Source organism: Electrona antarctica (assembly GCF_951216825.1).
Source record: "Electrona antarctica genome assembly, chromosome: 16".
NCBI classification, from domain to species: domain Eukaryota; kingdom Metazoa; phylum Chordata; class Actinopteri; order Myctophiformes; family Myctophidae; genus Electrona; species Electrona antarctica.
In genome coordinates, this window is record NC_136797.1 from 8,295,023 (window position 1) to 8,314,026 (window position 19,004).

Here is a 19,004-nt window from a genome sequence, read left to right on the forward strand (position 1 = left end):
AGGGGAAAGGCCATATTCTTGTACAGAGTGTGGGTTAGGCTGTAGTAGTAGTAGTCAGCTTAACCAACACAAGAGGACTCATACAGGGGAAAAGCCCTATCCTTGTACAGTTTGTGGCAAAGGCTTTAGTCGATCGGATGAGCTAAAACTACACATGAGGACTCATACAGGGGGAAAGCCTTTTTCTTGTACAGTTTGTGGCAATGGCTTTAATAGAGCAGATTATTTAAAACGTCACATGAGGACACACACAGGGGAAAAGCCCTATATTTGTACAGTTTGTGGTAAAGGATGCGGTCAGAGTAGTCAGCTGACGATACACATGAGGACTCATACAGGGGAAAAACCCTACATTTGTACAGTTTGTGGTAAAGGCTTTGTTCATAGTGGTCAGCTGACGGCACACATGAGGACTCATACCGGGGAAAAGCCCTATATTTGTACAGTTTGTGGTACAGGCTGTACGCAAATGGTTCATCTAAGAACTCACATGAGGATCCATACAGGGGAAAAGCCCTATATTTGTACAGTTTGTGGTAAAGGATGTGTTCAGAGTAGTGACCTGAAGACACACATGAGGACTCATACAGGGGAAAAGCCCTATATTTGTACAGTTTGTGGTAAAGGCTGTGTTCATAGTGGTGAGCTGACGACACACATGAGGACTCATACAGGGGAAAAGCCCTATATTTGTACAGTTTGTGGTAAAGGATGTGTTCAGAGGAGTGGGCTGATGACACACATGAGGACTCATACAGGGGAAAAGCCCTATATTTGTACAGTTTGTGGTAAAGGATGTGGTCAGAGTAGTCAGCTGACGATACACATGAGGACTCATACAGGGGAAAAACCCTATGTTTGTAAAGTGTGTGGTAAAGGCTGTGTTAGTAGTAGTCATCTACATCACATGAGGACTCATACAGGGGGAAAGCCTTAAGCCTTAAGCCTTCTTTATCTGTACAGTATGTCGTATAGTCAAAGTAGTGACTCATGCAGGGGGGAACAGATTTTAGGTGCAGTTAGTGACCTTTTTGTAATTTTGGGTCTTTTTAATTTATCATTGTCAAGGTGCTTTTCTAATGCTGTTTTTATTCTAATTATGTTGAGTTGATTGATGATGTTTGAATTGAAAATGTATTGTATTGATAGATGTGATTGAGGACATTATTTCAATGTGATCACCACCAGGTGTACCCTATCCTTATGTGTGTGATTGGTCATTGTCGACCCCTCTGTATGTGTATGTGTAGGTGTGGTGTTTCCACTTGTCAGAAGATGCCTGAAGAAGGTCTTTGGCCAAAATATTTTAACTTCTTTAATAAAAGTATTCCTTTATTGAGCAAGCAAATACAGTGTGCGGGTTTCATTCTCCTTACATGTGCAGTTAGTTTAATATACATGCTTTAGTCTGAACTAGCTTAGCTAAAAATATATATTTGAATGAAAACTAATTAAAACGGCAAGCAAGAAAAAACATTTGCAAGCAATTTAAAAAAAAAATGTAAACGGAGAAAAGAGACGCAAGACATGGCCAAAGCATTTCTGGGGGTCGTAGATCCTCTGTTTTCAGTGTGTGACACACAATGGTGTGCCACAAACTATATATTAAATGTTAGAATCACTTGCTTTTTGAAAAGTCTACTCTAATACATGAAAAGTAGCTGCATCGAAACTTTTTTACACATTGTCAAGGCTTGATGTTTTGGAGTGACAGCTGAATTGGGAATTTTGGATACTTTTTTCCCCCTTTTTTAATATCTGTGATCGGTACACATTCTGTTTTGTACCTTTGATGACGTTCTGTATAGATTTTTATATACTCTGTATTTGTGATATGAAAGAGTAGTGTTTCTACTCTGCTGTGTGTGTTTCAAAGGGACAATATGGGATCTTATTTATATACATAATCATTGTTTAATTCTTTATTTATGTTTACTGTAGGCCTACTGTTCCTGGTTATTGTTTTGAGCTCTCTGTCTGTCTGTGCAATAAAAATACAACCACCATTATACGTCTCTGTGTAATGTCATATCACCGAAATTATCTAACCACATTCACTCAACTACTACTCATGTTCAATGTTGAGGTATAGGCTACTTTCTCTGAGCTGGTACAGGATTTTTATTCCACTAGAATTATTTGACATGTACATTTAGATAGTTTGTCTTTATTATTTTTTCATCCCCTGAGATATTCTGCATAAAGACTAGACTATAGAGAATATTTTACTTTTGTACTCAATACTTTTACTTACACTTACAGTGAGGTTTTAAATACAGGACTCTGGTAACAGTAGGCCTATTTGTGGTATTGCTGTGACATGGATTTCATTAGGCTATGTGGGTAATAGGTGATTTTGTTGTTAAAAAAAAGAAAATAAATAGGCTATAGGCCTATATGATATTATTTTTTGTTGCTATGTAGAGACAGTGATTGTTAAGTAACAGGGCTTACAGGAGTCATGTGTGTAACTGTGTAACAGGAAGAGAAAAAGATGATTATTATTTGATGGCTATATATTTATTTAGACCAGACAAAATCTATATCCTGCGTGTCATGCTTACTGCTGTTTTGTGCATATGAGTTGACACTTGAATTTCCCCATGGGGAAATGCAGCCCTATTGATATAATAGGTCAGATCAGAGGCGTATCTACAATAAGGCGAGGGCAGGCGTCCGCCTGTCCAAATCCATTTCTGCCCTGGCCAAAATCCATACAATGAGAAAAAAGAGGACAAAAACAAGACCTGAGAACTATTAAAATGGACAGCTGATTGGCCGTTGCGGTAGAGCGCGACCCTGTGTACGGGGAGACGTAAATTAACATATCTTGCCTGGCCAAAACGTAATTCCTGGATACGCCACTGGGTCAGATTCAGAACAAAACAAACAGTATGTGTGTATTTTGTAGTGTGTATATTGTGTGATATTAACTGAAGACATAATTGTCGCATCACGTGCGTTTATTTCCACCATAGCTCCGTTTGGAACCTCTACGCGTAGATATTGACGTTCCAAACTGATCCTCTGTGTGTGCGCGCGAGTGTGTGTGTGTGCGTGTGTGTGTGTGTGCGTGCGTGTGTGTGCGCGTGTGTGTGTGTGTGTGTAAGTGTGCGTGCGTGCGTGTATGCTGAAATCGGCCAATCAGAGGCTACGTCGGCGAGAGAGGAGGAGCTATTGTGCCGTGAAAGAGAAGTGGCGGTGGTGTGACGTCAGACTCAGACTGTCTGTTGATATGAGATATCGTTGATGTTTCCAACGGCTTTGTTGGAGCGCATGCATGCAGATCAGACTACAGTTCACGAGCAACGTCTTCCAGAGAGAGATAACTTGAGAGTCGAGACACTAGAAACTCCCCGAGGAACAAATCAACTGCTGGATACTGATCTACACACACTGCAGGTTAGTAAACAGATGAATTGAATTGAACACGAGCTTAGCTAGGAGCTAGCCAAGTGCAGGGCTCCGTTCTTTTGGCAAATCTAGAACTTCCTGTTTGAGAGCTAGCAAATTTAAGACATCCGGTTGCTTTCAGAATAAAAGCGTTTAATTAAATAATTATTACATTACATTATTAGTATTGTTATTACATTACAGTTATTGTGAAGACACACATTATGTTTCTGTGTAAAAATAAGTAATTAAATAACGTAAAAAAGTTATCTAAATGGATAAATGCCCAAGTCCATGCACTGGAGTGCCCAAGTCCATTCACTGGAGTGCATGGACTTAATAAAGTGGATGCTGGAAAAAATCCCTGCTATGTTTCGACTAGTGTGACATATGCACGCGTCCGGGGAGACCTCCTCTACAACACCACACTGTCCGCTAAGCAGCAGAGGTGTAAAACAAAAATTGGCACCAGGTCACAGGTAAAAAAACATAAAAAGACTTCCCATTTCCAGACTACAGTGGACGTAGAGGAGGTCTCCCCGGACGCGTGCGTATGTCACACTAGTCGAAACATAGCAGGGATTTTTGTCCAGTGTCCACTTTAGTCCACTGTAGTCTGGAAATGGGACGTTTTTTTAAGTTTTTTTTACATCTGACCTGGTGCCAATTTTTGTTTTACACCTCTGCTGCTTAGCGGACAGTGTGGTGTTGTAGAGGAGGTCTCCCCGGACGCGTGCATATGTCACACTAGTCGAAACATAGCAGGGATTTTTGTCCAGCGTCCACTTTAGTCCACTGTAGTCTGGAAATGGGACGTTTTTTTAAGTTTTTTTTACATCTGACCTGGTGCCAATTTTTGTTTTACACCTCTGCTGCTTAGCGGACAGTGTGGTGTTGTAGAGGAGGTCTCCCCTGACGCGTGCATATGTCACACTAGTCGAAACATAGCAGGGATTTTTGTCCAGTGTCCACTTTAGTCCACTGTAGTCTGGAAATGGGAAGTTTTTTAAAGTTTTTTTACATCTGACCTGGTGCCAATTTTTGTTTTACACCTCTGCTGCTTAGCGGACAGTGTGGTGTTGTAGAGGAGGTCTCCCCGGACGCGTGCGTATGTCACACTAGTCGAAACATAGCAGGGATTTTTGTCCAGCGTCCACTTTAGTCCACTGTAGTCTGGAAATGGGATTTTTTTTTTTACATTTTTGACCTGTGACCTGGTGCCAATTTTTGTTTTACACCTCTGCTGCTTAGCGGACAGTGTGGTGTTGTAGAGGAGGTCTCCCCGGACGCGTGCGTATGTCACACTAGTCGAAACATAGCAGGGATTTTTGTCCAGCGTCCACTTTATAAAGTCCATGCTCTCCAGTGAATAGCATTTATCCATTTAGATAACTTTTTAATTACTTATCTTTACACAGAAACATTACTTATTACTTATTTTTACACAGAAACATAATGTGTGTCCTATAGCATCGTTTAAATGCTTAATTTATAGTTTTAATGTGCAAATTAATCTTTTTTTCAATACTCTAGAGGGTACTCTTATTTTGAAGAGATCGTCCCCCGGAAGTCTTATATTTGCTAGCTTAGATTTGCCAGAAAAACAGTGCCAGAGTCGAGACACTAGAAACTCCCCGAGGAACAAATCAAACTGCTGGACACTGATCTACACACACTGCAGGTTAGTAAACAGATGTTTGTTGAATTGAACACGAGCTTAGCTAAGAGCTAGCCAAGTGCAGCTGGTTATACTCTAAGGTTCCATGACGTTTGTAACGTTATTAACCGTTGGGATTCACACACTGGCGTAGGGTCCATTCTTGGGCCACTCGGGCACTGGCCCAGTCAACTGAGATCTTGCCCAGTCTAGCTTCTGAAAAACGGGGGCGAAAAAACAAGAAAAATAACAAAGATAGCCTAACATTGGCAGCCCTTCACTCCCTGTGCATGCAGATGTATGTTAGTAGCTAGCGAACCACAGCTAGCCGCCTTTGTTTTAAATGGTCCCCCATTAGCACGTTTGATTGATTGAAGTGGGTACATTTCACATGAAAGAAAGACTGTTACTGTGGACGACACACATTGTTTACAACAGGGTCCACCATTTTCAATTCATCAGAACATTTAGAGACGTACAAATATAACCAATCGATCTCAATGGAAAATATAGCTGCAAGCAGCGATAAAGCGGGACCAAGATAGAAGAAGAACAATGCGCAATAAGAACAACATGCACAAATGAGACTGACGAGCTGAGTTGTCGGTACCGGGATTTGACCTCACAACCTTGTGGACCGAAGGCGGGAGCTCTACTGACTGACCTACACAGAGACAATCAATGACTATATTGTAAACAGTAAAACCATTCAGTTATTTGGTAACAAAAAGGTGTGTCCTCATTTTGGGCATGTCTTTATCCATTACTACAGTGTGTTTTCACGCACAGTTAAAGCGTGCGTGCGTGCGTGCGTGCGTGCGCGCGCGTACAAACTTCTCTTTGTGTGTGTGCGTGCGTGCGTGCGTGCCTGCCTGCCTGCCTGCCTGCCTGCCTGCCTGCCTGCCTGCCTGCGTGCGTGCGTGCGTGCGTGCGTGCGTTCGTGCGTGCGTGGCTGCGTGCGTGCGTGGCTGCATGCGTGTGTGTGTTAGGCAGACAATCGTTCATAACCATGGATTTGGATTGAAGATCATCTCTTTCGTTTTTGTGGTGTTTAACATAAGGTGGCTATTATCACACCAGTCTTTAAAGTTATTGATCTCACTGATATAGCCCACAGGGCCTTCAACAATATGTCAAATGTAATCTACTTCAATATTTCTATAGTTGAGTCATCACAAATCTTGCAGCACACAATGCATACACTGACTTGTCTTTACCCGGATTTGAACACACAACCTTGTGGTCCAACGGCGAGAGCTCTACCAACTGAGCTATGCAGACACAGTCAGTTGACTCATTCTAAACAGTAACATCATTCAGTATTCATATAGGTATTAGGTGCAGAAGAAGTTTCACAAAACAGCAATTTTCATTGGTTCATAAAAACCTCATTTTTTCACTTAGAAAAAATGTGCTACGATTATTTGTCCGTATAGGTCCAAAGTTCACGTGTAGAAGTTTTCGTGCATTTTGAGCAAAGATTCTGGGAGGAGTTACATTTGAACTGTTTTTCATATAATTCAAAATGGCGGGTGATCTAAAGGTCAGAGGTCAAAAGTCAGAACACGAAAGTTGTTCGGCATGAGGAGACACATATGTGTATCAAAGTGTCATTGCCAACGGTCAAACGGTTCATGAGATATGCACGTTCAAAGTTTGCAAGTTTGCAAGTTTTGCATCAATTGAGTGCTATAGCGCCACCATTTGGCCAATCGTGATGGGCTTTGCATAGTAAAGTGACATAAGCATATGTGTGTATTAGAGGCAGAAGAATAATTTTCACAAAACAGCAATTTTCATTGGCTCATAAAAACTTCATTTTTACACTTAACAAAAATGTGCTACGATTATTTGTCCGTATAGGTCCAAAGTTCACGTGTAGAAGTTTTCGTGCATTTTGAGCAAAGATTCTGGGAGGAGTTACATTTGAACTGTTTTTCATATAATTCAAAATGGCGGGTGATCTAAAGGTCAGAGGTCAAAAGTCAGTCAGAACACGGAAGTTGTTCGGCATGAGGAGACACATATGTGTATCAAAGTGTCATTGCCAACGGTCAAACGGTTCATGAGATATGCACGTTCAAAGTTTGCAAGTTTGCAAGTTTTGCATCAATTGAGTGCTATAGCGCCACCATTTGGCCAATCATGATGGGCTTCGCATAGTCACCGTTTGGCATGGTCCTCTATCATGTTGACAAGTTTTGCGAAAACCGACTGCACGGTCAGAACAGCTATTTTTGGCAGAAGGAGAATAAAATAAAGTACTGATCATATAATTCAAAATGGCGGGTGATCTAAAGGCCAGAGGTCAAAAGTCAGAACACGAAAGTTGTTCAACATGAGGAGACGCATATGGTTATCAAAGTGTCATTGCCAACGGTCAAACGGTTCATGAGCTATGCACGTTCAAAGTTAGCCTTTTCAATTGAGCGCTATAGCGCCACCATTTGGCCAATCGTCTTGGGCGTCGCATATTCACCGTTTGGCATGGCCCTCTACCAGATTACCGCGTTTCGCGAAAACCGACTGCACCATTCAGTCAGAACAGCTATTTTTGGCGGAAGAAGAAGGAGAAGAAGAAGAAGGAGAAGAAAAATAAACACAAAAACAATAAGTGACCAAAGTCACTGCGTGACTTCTTGGTCCCTAACAAGCCACATAGGCTTTCTTGGACTTCCTTCTTGTAGGGCTGTGTAGGCTACTTTCCCTTTTTTCCAACGGTTAAAGAAAGAAAACATTTTCTAAATTATGGAATTTTAACATTCAAAACAACACAACCACAGCAAACAAGAATAAAGAGTACAAGAAAGAGCTTTTTGTGAACAGCTTCACAGTAGGTTATGATCCCTATATACAGTACAACACAATTTAGTTTAAGAATGAGATATTGAGGCTATGTTCCATACAGCAAATTTTGTTTAGAAAGGTGCAAAAATGAGCGTTTTCCTCTGCCCGGTTTCGCAATAGTTCTTATCAGTTCGTTCATGTATCTGATTGTTCGGGGGAATAAGCTTTTTTGCAGTCTGTTTCCAGTGGCTTTGAGACTGCGAAAACGTTTTCCATGTGGCAGCATCTCAAACAGCCTGCGGTTGGGATAGCTTGGGTGACTTGGGTCCTTCATAATGGAACTATGGTTGCTGTTTTGAAGCATGCTGGGACTTTGCACTCCCGGAGTGATTGATTGAAGATGTCCTTGAAAACACCAGCTAGCTTTGAAGACTCATCCTGGGAGGCCGTCAGGGCCTGCAGCTTTGCGGGTGTTGATGCGGGCGAAGGACGAGTGGACATCCGACTCTGTCACTGATAGAGGGACGTTCGTCTGTAGATTCTTACCATCCTTACCAACTGCAAATCCATTGCTCGGGACTCCGGAGCTTGCTGGGGGAAGGGAGTGGAGGCTGTTGTTGCCAGGGGTTGTTGAGGTTGAGGGGCTGATTTCCTCTGCTCCTCAAATCTGTAGTAAAAATGGTTTAACTCATCGGGAAGTGATGGGACAAAGCATTGTCTTTTGTGGAGGGAGTAGGTTTAAAGTCAGTGAGGGTTCTCAAACCCTCCCATAGTTGTTGGTGAAGAGATGGGCTTCAACACCTTTAGCATATTCCCTTTTTTCAAAGTTTTGCGCAGAGCATACTGTGGTTTTTCTCTTCCTCGTCTCCATATCTGAAACCCATGTCTCTCTGTATTATGGCCTCCCACACAGCTCTATTTAACCTTGGCTTATCATTTGCATACTCTGATCGTCTTTGTAGGGACTACATCATCTATGCATTTCTTAATCACAGACTGTCTGCATATTCATCTATGTTTCCCTCTGCCGCCTCTCTAAACACTGGCCAGACCATTGACTCAACACTCTTGCAGAACAAAGTCACACTCCTCTGACCAGCGGTGGACTGTTTTATTCACTGATTCTGTCTTTTGTCTGTAGGCAGGCAGGACAAACACAGATGACTGGTCAGATTTCCCAAAAGCTGGGCGTACTAGCGATGTATATGCGTGTTGTTAGCTTGTATATCTGTTGAGTTCTAGCAAAGTACCAGAAAAGGTCCCTCCCCATTTTAACTGCTTGCTCATGCTCTCTGTCTCAATCGGAAAGATCAGATTGAATCAGTGTGTAAGAAAACAAAGCAAAGAATCTACTTTCTACGACGTCTAAGATCTTTCGGTGCTAGTAGACCTTTTATTTTGTTCTTCACTTCTGTTATTATGAGTGTTCTTCAGTACTGTAGTACCACCTAGTATGGATGTTTGTCTGCAGCCCTAACGTCACAACTGCTGCAACAACTGAACATTTGTTCAAAGATTGTTGGACAACCACTTCAGAAACTTTATACATCCATGTATGATAACAGCATCCTAAGGTTATCAAGGAATATCACCTCAAACACTAGCCATGTGTTGTATGGAGAATATAGGTCGCTACCTTCAGGAAGGAGATATGGTGTCCCAGCATACAATAAAGTCAGACTAAAGAGGTCCTTTGTCCACCAGTCGACTTTGAGGCTTAAGCAGGAGTTGTACTAGTAGCCATGGGGTAATCTAAGTGGTGGACATTGCTCTTGTCTTCATGTCTTTATGTATGTAATATCATTTTGTGTTTTGCATACATGGCTGCTGGGTCGCAAGACAAATTTCAGTGTGAACTGACAATAAAGTACTATATCATACAGTATATTATATTCTACTGGTGATTTCCACAGACCACCACAGGGAGAGAGGTCTACAGTATCAAGGGAGAAGGCCTCCAAAAGATATTCAACGTTGTCAGAGGAACAGCGAGAGATGGACGAGGCATGTGGACAGTTTGATGCACGAATGCAACCTGTTGTAAAGTTGTACCGGCTAAGTATGTATGGTTTTATTTACAGTGGTGACAGTCTTGTCGAGACACACACACACACACACACACACACACACACACACACACACACACACACACACACACACACACGCACACGTAAGTAAGTAAGTAATGACCCCCCCCCCTCTTCTCAGACTTGCTGCACCTCCCTGTGTGTAAGGATGGTTTCACTGCACAACAAGCTGATGTAGAGGACTGTGGAACATCACAGCTGAAGTGTGATGGCCAGCTCCTCTCTCCTCCCGTCTCAGTGGACAGTGATGATTTTGAGGAGACCCAAGAAACTCACCCCACGAGGAGTCACACAGGAAAGAAAATGTTTACTTGTACGGAGTGTGGGAAAACGTTTACTCGAAAGCAACACCTGAAACGGCATACAATGATTCATACAGGGGAAAAACCCTTTGGTTGTGCAGTTTGTGGTAAAAGCTGGAGGCAAGAGGGCGATCTAAAAAAACACATAAGGACTCATACTGGGGAAAGGCCCTTTACTTGCAAAGTTTGTGGTAAAGGATGTGTTCAGAGTAGTGGGCTGACGATACACATGAGGACTCATACAGGGGAAAAGCCCTATATTTGTACAGTTTGTGGTAAAGAATGTGGTCAGAGTAGTCAGCTGACGATACACATGAGGACTCATACTGGGGAAAGGCCCTTTACTTGCAAAGTTTGTGGTAAAGGATGTGTTCAGAGTAGTGGGCTGACGATACACATGAGGACTCATACAGGGGAAAAGCCATATATTTGTACAGTTTGTGGTAAAGGATGTGGTCAGTGTAGTCAGCTGACGGCACACATGAGGACTCATACAGGGGGAAAGCCTTAAGCCTTCTTTATCTGTACAGTATGTCGTATAGTCAAAGTAGTGACTCATGCAGGGGGGGAACAGATTTTAGGTGCAGTTAGTGACCTTTTTGTAATTTTGGGTCTTTTTAATTTATCATTGTCACGGTGCTTTTCTAATGCTGTTTTTATTCTAATTATGTTGAGTTGATTGATGATGTTTGAATTGAAAATGTATTGTATTGATAGATGTGATTGAGGACATTATTTCAATGTGATCACCACCAGGTGTACACTATCCTTATGTGTGTGATTGGTCGTTGTCGACCCCTCTGTATGTGTATGTGTAGGTGTGGTGTTTCCACTTGTCAGAAGATGCCTGAAAAAGGTCTTTGGCCAAAATATTTTAACTTCTTTAATAAAAGTATTCCTTTATTGAGCAAGCAAATACAGTGTGCAGGTTTAATTCTCCTTACATGTGCAGTTAGTTTAATATACATGCTTTAGTCTGAACTAGCTTAGCTAAAAATATATATTTGAATGAAAACTAATTAAAACGGCAAGCAAGAAAAAACATTTGCAAGCTATTTTTATTTATTTAATTTAAACAGAGCAAAGAGACATTTCTGGGGGTCGTAGATCCTCTGTTTTCAGTGTGTGACACACAATGGTGTGCCACAAACGATATATTAAATGTTAGAATCACTTGCTTTTTGAAAAGTCTACTCTGATACATGAAAAGTAGCTGCATTGAAACTTTTTTACACATTGTCAAGGCTTGATGTTTTGGAGTGACAGCTGAATTGGGATTTTTGGATACTTTTTTTCCCCCTTTTTTAATATCTGTGATCGGTACACATTCTGTTTTGTACCTTTGATGACGTTCTGTATAGATTTTTATATACTCTGTATTTGTGATATGAAAGAGTAGTGTTTCTACTCTACTGTGTGTGTTTCAAAGGGACAATATGGGATCTTATTTATATACATAATCATTGTTTAATTCTTTATTTATGTTTACTGTAGGCCTAATGTTCCTGGTTATTGTTTTGAGCTCTCTGTCTGTCTGTCTGTCTGTGCAATAAAAATACAACCACCATTATACGTCTCTGTGTATGTCATATCACCGAAATTATCGAACCACATTCACTCAACTACTACTCATGTTCAATGTTGAGGTAGGCTACTTCTCTGAGCTGGTACAGGATTTTTATTCCACTAGAATTATTTGACATGTACATTTAGATAGTTTGTCTTTATAATTTTTTCTTCCTCTGAGATATTCTGCATAAAGACTAGACTAGAGAATATTTTACTTTTGTACTTAATACTTTTACTTACACTAAAGGTGGCCTTACACTAGCCGATTTTTTTCAATCTGAAATCTGATAGCACCACACACTACAGGATAATCGGAGCGGGGCAGAGCAAATATCAAACATTCTTGTCGGGCACCCCCTGAGCATCTGGTTAGGAGGCCTCTCGGGCGTCTCCCTAGGGAGGTCCTCGACGCACGTCCCACTAGGAGGAGACCCCGGGGCAGACCAATATTGGCGCAGTTGGAGGAAACACATCGTCTCACTGGCCTTGGAACGTCTCGGAATCCCCCAGGATGAAGTCACTAATGTTGCTCTGGAGAGGGAAGTCTGGAGCACGCTGTTGCCCCCGCGACCCGACTACGGATAAGCGGTTGAAGATGGATGGATGGATGGGTAATAGGTGATGTAAAAAAAAGAAAAGGGAAAAAAAGCAATATGATAGTATGTAGCGACAGTGATTGTTAAGTAACAGGACTTACAGGAGTCATGTGTGTAACTGTGTTCTACAATTTCTGCCCAGGTATTGTGGTGAAACTACCTTAGACTGTTTGCAGCATTAGACACACACACACACACACACACACACACACACACAAACACACACACACAAAGTGTATTTGTCATCAGTATGTATACTACTCTGCAAGTTTGTACATTTTGACAATGTAAAAAAAAAAGAAGCACAAATACATTGTTTTCCTGGCACACTAGAAAGGTGCATTGTACACCGAGCCGTTTTTGGTACCCCAAAATTGTGTAGAATAGAAGTTCTGGGTTCCATTGATTATTACATTGATTTATGTGTTGTTGCAGCTTGTTTATCCGTCGAATAAACGTTCTTGAATCATCAACATTGTCATTCATATGTAGCATACCATGGTCGTTATCTTAGGAAATGCCAAAAAATTACTTACTCCAGTTCTGAAAATAACAAATGATGAATGAATGAGTCAGGTAGGCAGGCTGTTTGTAGCTGTTGAACAGCTATCAGAATGAGCTACAGTACATGTATCAAGGCTACATGCTGAATTACACTGGTGTACTAGCAAGATCAGACAAAAGTATTTATTGCACCATAACCAATTACATAAGCACAGCTATGTTTTATTTGTGCATTCATAATGTCTAGATGTTACATCTCTTCTCTGGAAATAGCTGCTCTACTGTGCAGTGAGCTTGTAGATCAGCTATTTATTGTTAGATTTAGTGTGGAGATTTGGCAGAGATTAGCTGTGTGCATTTAGTCTGCATTACATTGTTACAATAAAATAAATTATAAACATATCTCGTATCAGTATCATTACTAAATAAAGATAACCTCTAGACCATACAAAATCTATATCCTGCATGTCATGCTTACTGCTGTTGCTGCATATGAGTTGACACCTGCATTTCACCATGGGGAAATGCAGACCTATATTGATATAATAGGTCAGAACAAAACAAACAGTAGGCCTATGTGTGTATTTTGTAGTGTGTATATATTGTGTGATATTAACTGAAGACATAATTGTCGCGTCACGTGCGTTTATTTCCGCCACATAGCTCCGTTTGGACTTTGGAACCTCTACGCGTAGATATTGAGGTTCCAAACTGATCGTGTGTGTGTGTGTGTGTGTGTGTGTGTGTGTGTCTGCGTGCGTGCGTTTGCTGAAATCGGCCAATCAGAGGCTACGTGAACGACGGCGAGTGAGGAGGAGCTATTGTGCCTTGCAGTTTTGGTGAAAGAGAAGTGGCGGTGGTGTCAGACTATCAGGGCTCCGTTCTGTTGGCAAATCTAGAACTTCCTGTTTGAGAGCTAGCAAATTTAAGACATCCGGTTGCTTTCAGAATAAAAGCATTTAATTAAATAATTATTACATTACATTATTAGTATTGTTATTACATTACAGTTATTGTGAAGACACACATTATGTTTCTGTGTAAAAATAAGTAATTAAATAACGTAAAAAAGTTATCTAAATGGATAAATGCCCAAGTCCATGCACTGGAGTGCCCAAGTCCATTCACTGGAGTGCATGGACTTAATAAAGTGGATGCTGGACAAAATCCCTGCTATGTTTCGACTAGTGTGACATATGCACGCGTCCGGGGAGACCTCCTCTACAACACCACACTGTCCGCTAAGCAGCAGAGGTGTAAAACTAAAATTGGCACCAGGTCAGATGTAAAAAAACTTAAAAAAACTTCCCATTTCCAGACTACAGTGGACTAAAGTGGACACTGGACAAAAATCCCTGCTATGTTTCGACTAGTGTGACATATGCACGCGTCCGGGGAGACCTCCTCTACAACACCACACTGTCCGCTAAGCAGCAGAGGTGTAAAACAAAAATTGGCACCAGGTCACAGGTAAAAAAACATAAAAAGACTTCCCATTTCCAGACTACAGTGGACTAAAGTGGACGCTGGACAAAAATCCCTGCTATGTTTCGACTAGTGTGACATACGCACGCGTCCGGGGAGACCTCCTCTACAACACCACACTGTCCGCTAAGCAGCAGAGGTGTAAAACTAAAATTGGCACCAGGTCAGATGTAAAAAAACATTAAAAAACTTCCCATTTCCAGACTACAGTGGACTACAGTGGACTAAAGTGGACGCTGGACAAAAATCCCTGCTATGTTTCGACTAGTGTGACATACGCACGCGTCCGGGGAGACCTCCTCTACAACACCACACTGTCCGCTAAGCAGCAGAGGTGTAAAACAAAAATTGGCACCAGGTCACAGGTAAAAAAACATAAAAACGTCCCATTTCCAGACTACAGTGGACTAAAGTGGACGCTGGACAAAAATCCCTGCTATGTTTCGACTAGTGTGACATACGCACGCGTCCGGGGAGACCTCCTCTACAACACCACACTGTCCGCTAAGCAGCAGAGGTGTAAAACAAAAATTGGCACCAGGTCACAGGTCAAAAATGTAAAAAAGAATCCCATTTCCAGACTACAGTGGACTAAAGTGGACGCTGGACAAAAATCCCTGCTATGTTTCGACTAGTGTGACATATGCACGCGTCCGGGGAGACCTCCTCTACAACACCACACTGTCCGCTAAGCAGCAGAGGTGTAAAACAAAAATTGGCACCAGGTCAGATGTAAAAAAACTTAAAAAAATGTCCCATTTCCAGACTACAGTGGACTAAAGTGGACGCTGGACAAAAATCCCTGCTATGTTTCGACTAGTGTGACATACGCACGCGTCCGGGGAGACCTCCTCTACAACACCACACTGTCCGCTAAGCAGCAGAGGTGTAAAACAAAAATTGGCACCAGGTCAGATGTAAAAATCTTAAAAAAACTTCCCATTTCCAGACTACAGTGGACTAAAGTGGACGCTGGACAAAGATCCCTGCTATGTTTCGACTAGTGTGACATACGCACGCGTCCGGGGAGACCTCCTCTACAACACCACACTGTCCGCTAAGCAGCAGAGGTGTAAAACTAAAATTGGCACTAGGTCAGATGTAAAAAAACTTTAAAAAACTTCCCATTTCCAGACTACAGTGGACTAAAGTGGACGCTGGACAAAAATCCCTGCTATGTTTCGACTAGTGACATATGCACGCGTCCGGGGAGACCTCCTCTACATCTGACCTGGTGCCAATTTTTGTTTTACACCTCTGCCAATGGTGAAACATTATGACTGCAGACTGCAGTCTACAAGAATGTGTTCAGCAATGTGTTAATCATTCTTGGAGGAATTAATGCTATATCTAACTATAATTGCACCAAGTCTGTGTAGGCCTACGTCTGTAATCCACGTAACTCGACTAGAACAGTTAGCCCCACTGACTTCAAATTCGCCTGCCCAGGGTCCATATATGGAGCTGGCCTGTTCTGACCTCACAACACAACACTCCATATTTGGGCATGCCTGACACAGAACTCGATAAACTGGCCTAGTCTGACATCCAAACACTCCATATTTGGGCATGGCTGACACAACTCCATAGGAATAAAGGGACACAGAGAGACGCACTGGCCCATTTAATATTAGATTCATTGCAAACAAACCACTAGGGGGCACGCCCAACTCGTTTGCGATGGTTTTTGAAAACCTTATGCCCATACCTAACAACACCATGCCAAAAATCAAAAACGTGTCACCAAGTGCACGATTTTAACGAATTGGGACCCAGCTATAGATTGGAATGTATACTGGGTTGAATTAATTTTCAAAAAGGCTAAAAGGCTAAATCAGTATTAGTGGGCACCGTCTACAGACCGCCTGACCAACATGGGTTCTATGATATACTTGAGGGGTGCTTAGCTGAGGAGGAATGTGTAGAGAAAATCCTGATTGGCGACTACAATACAGACATGCAACGTAAGGAAGCACCTGTGTTTAAGTCATTCAGTAAGTTCTGTGATCTACATAGTGTCAGTCAGCTAATTACCCAACCCACTAGAGTGTGTGATTCTACTCAAACTGTCATTGATCTCATTCTGTCCTCGGACAAATCCAGAATCTCCAAGAAAGGGGTTATTGTATGTGGGCTTAGTGATCATTTTATGATATTCTGTACCCGCAAAATACAAAAACTTAAGACCGGCTGCCACAAAACAGTCATATCAAGGGACCTCAAAACCTACTCTAGTGAGGTCTTTAACCAAGTATTGGAGAGTCTGGATTGGTCCGATGAGCTTAAAAGCACACTTGTCGAAGAAGCTTGGCTTGGCTTCAAAACCAAATTTACATCAGTACTGAACAACATGGCTCCTTTGAGAACCACCAGGGGCAAAACCCGCTCGGAACCATGGATGAATTCGGACATACTGGCTGCAATGAAAGCCAGAGACAAAAAATGCTCTGAAGTTCTAAAATGCAAGTCAAAGCTAGCCAAGCGCTTCGACAGTGTTCGCCAAGCTCATTTGAACAACCTAAATACACAACGAATCAAACTACGAAACAGTGTAACTGCCATGACCAAATCAGCTAAAAGTAACTTCATTAATGATAAAGCTCAGGAAAACAAAAACAATCCTCATGAGCTCTGGAAGCTACTAAACAATCAACTAAGCTATGGTCAGAAACTAAAAACCAGATTTTCGAACATAAACATCAAATCTGACAACACTCTCATCACTGACAACCTTGATGTGGCCAACTACTTGAATATCTTCTTTACAAACATAGCAACAACTCTGGTTAACAAACTGCCCTCCCACTCTGGGCTCTTTGGTGTAGAGCACATTACAACCTTCTACAAAAACCTAGGTGTTTGTAAAGACGATTTTAAACTAGTTATGGTAACAACTGATGAGGTAATTAAGAAACTGAGTGCCCTCCAACCCCACAAGGCCACAGGCCATGACAACATTCCCTCCAAATTTCTCAGAGACTCAGCCATCTCTATAGCTCCAATCATCACCCACATAGTAAACCTCTCCATCAAACAGGGACAGGTCCCCCAAGATTTCAAACTGGCCAAAGTAACCCCCTTGCACAAGAAAGGGAGTAAATTAGACCCCGGCAACTACCGCCCTATTTCTATTCTTAGTTCCATCTCGAAAGTGATGGAAAAAATAGTCTATGAACAGGTTGAAAAGTATCTTGCCACTAATAAATTATTGTACGAGTTCCAATCTGGCTTCAGAACATCCCACTCCACTGACACATGCCTTCTCTATTTGAGCGACCACATCAAACAAGAGGTGGACGCTGGCAAATACTGCGGCATGGTCATGCTGGACCTCCAAAAGGCTTTTGACACCGTGAACCACTCCATACTGGTTAACAAGCTAAAAGCAATTGGTTTCGATAGCACATCAGTGAGCTGGATGCAATCCTACCTGGAGGGGAGAGAACAGATGGTGGAAGTGAACGGAACACTGTCCCCCCCCCTCCCAGTGAGCTGTGGCGTTCCACAAGGAAGCATACTAGGGCCTCTACTGTTCCTAATATATGTACATGACTTCAGCCTGTGACTGCAACTTGTTCCTGTTCGCAGATGACTCAGCACTGCTGGTCTCGGACAGGGACAAACTGCAGGTTGAAAATGCCCTCAGCTCTGAACTCGGTAGAATCTGCACCTGGCTCGCTGATAACAAACTATCTTTACACCTGGGAAAAACTGAATCCATTCTCTTTGGCTCTATTAGTAATCTCAGCAAGGCAAATGGCTTCTTGGTTAGAGTGGGTGACAATGTTATCACACGTAAAGATGAAATTACCTACCTAGGTTCCATCCTGGAGGCTAATCTTTCCGGTGATAAAATGGCCACCAACGTAATCAAAAAAGTCAACCATAGAACAAGATTCCTCTACAGGATCTCCTCACTGGTCAACAAAAACACCTTGAAGACCTTAACAGGAGCCCTTGTACAGGGTTTCTTTGACTATGCATGCACCTCCTGGTACCACAGCACCTCAAAGGCCCTTAAAACCAGGCTCCAGACTTCCCAAAACAAACTGGTCAGGCTCCTACTTGATCTAGCCCCCCGAACCCACCTCACCCCTGCCCACTTCGACAGGCTGGAATGGCTTAGGGTCGACGACAGAGTACAGCATCTTGCAATGGGTCTAGTCCACAAGATTCGATACACCACCAAGATACCCATGTACCTGTCTAGATACTTCCTTAATGTTAACGAAGTCCACACCCACAACACCAGAGGGAGTGCAACGAACCATGTACAACCCAGATTCGGCACAAACAAGGGACTAAATTCTTTTCGCTCCTATGCCACCAAAATGTGGAACGCCCTACCAACTGTCATTAAGACATGCGAATCCCTTGACTCCTTCAAAACCGCTCTCAAAGGGCACCTACGGATGGCTGCAATTCGAAACTGGCCCCCGTAAAATCTGAATCCCCCCCCCCCGCCCCCCCCTTTTTTCCCCTCACTGTATATATTTCTTTTCCTTTTTTACCTCCTTTTTGATGAATTCCTGTTCTGTCTATAGAAGTGTCTATTTGTACTTCTCTAAATGTTTTGATGATTTGAACATGGTGGACCCTATTGGAAACAAGTGTAATGCTTAAT

The 19,004-nt window shown here is 42.2% G+C and overlaps 1 protein-coding gene across 3 annotated transcripts in view; it reads left to right on the forward strand.

The window, feature by feature from the left end:
- Positions 1-11,142, forward strand: part of LOC306939107 (uncharacterized protein) — a 28,027-nt gene extending 16,885 nt beyond the window's left edge. Inside the window, exons 1-3 of one of the 3 annotated variants that reach the window (XR_013791834.1) lie at positions 3,242-3,402; positions 9,751-9,896; positions 10,046-11,142. The gene's annotated coding sequence lies outside the window, so the exon portion shown is untranslated. Of the gene's footprint in view, positions 1-3,241; positions 3,403-5,004; positions 5,075-9,750; positions 9,897-10,045 lie in introns of those variants that run through there. The other 2 variants (XR_013791835.1, XR_013791833.1) reach the window with 2 other exon arrangements.
- The last annotated feature ends 7,862 nt before the right edge of the window (positions 11,143-19,004 follow it).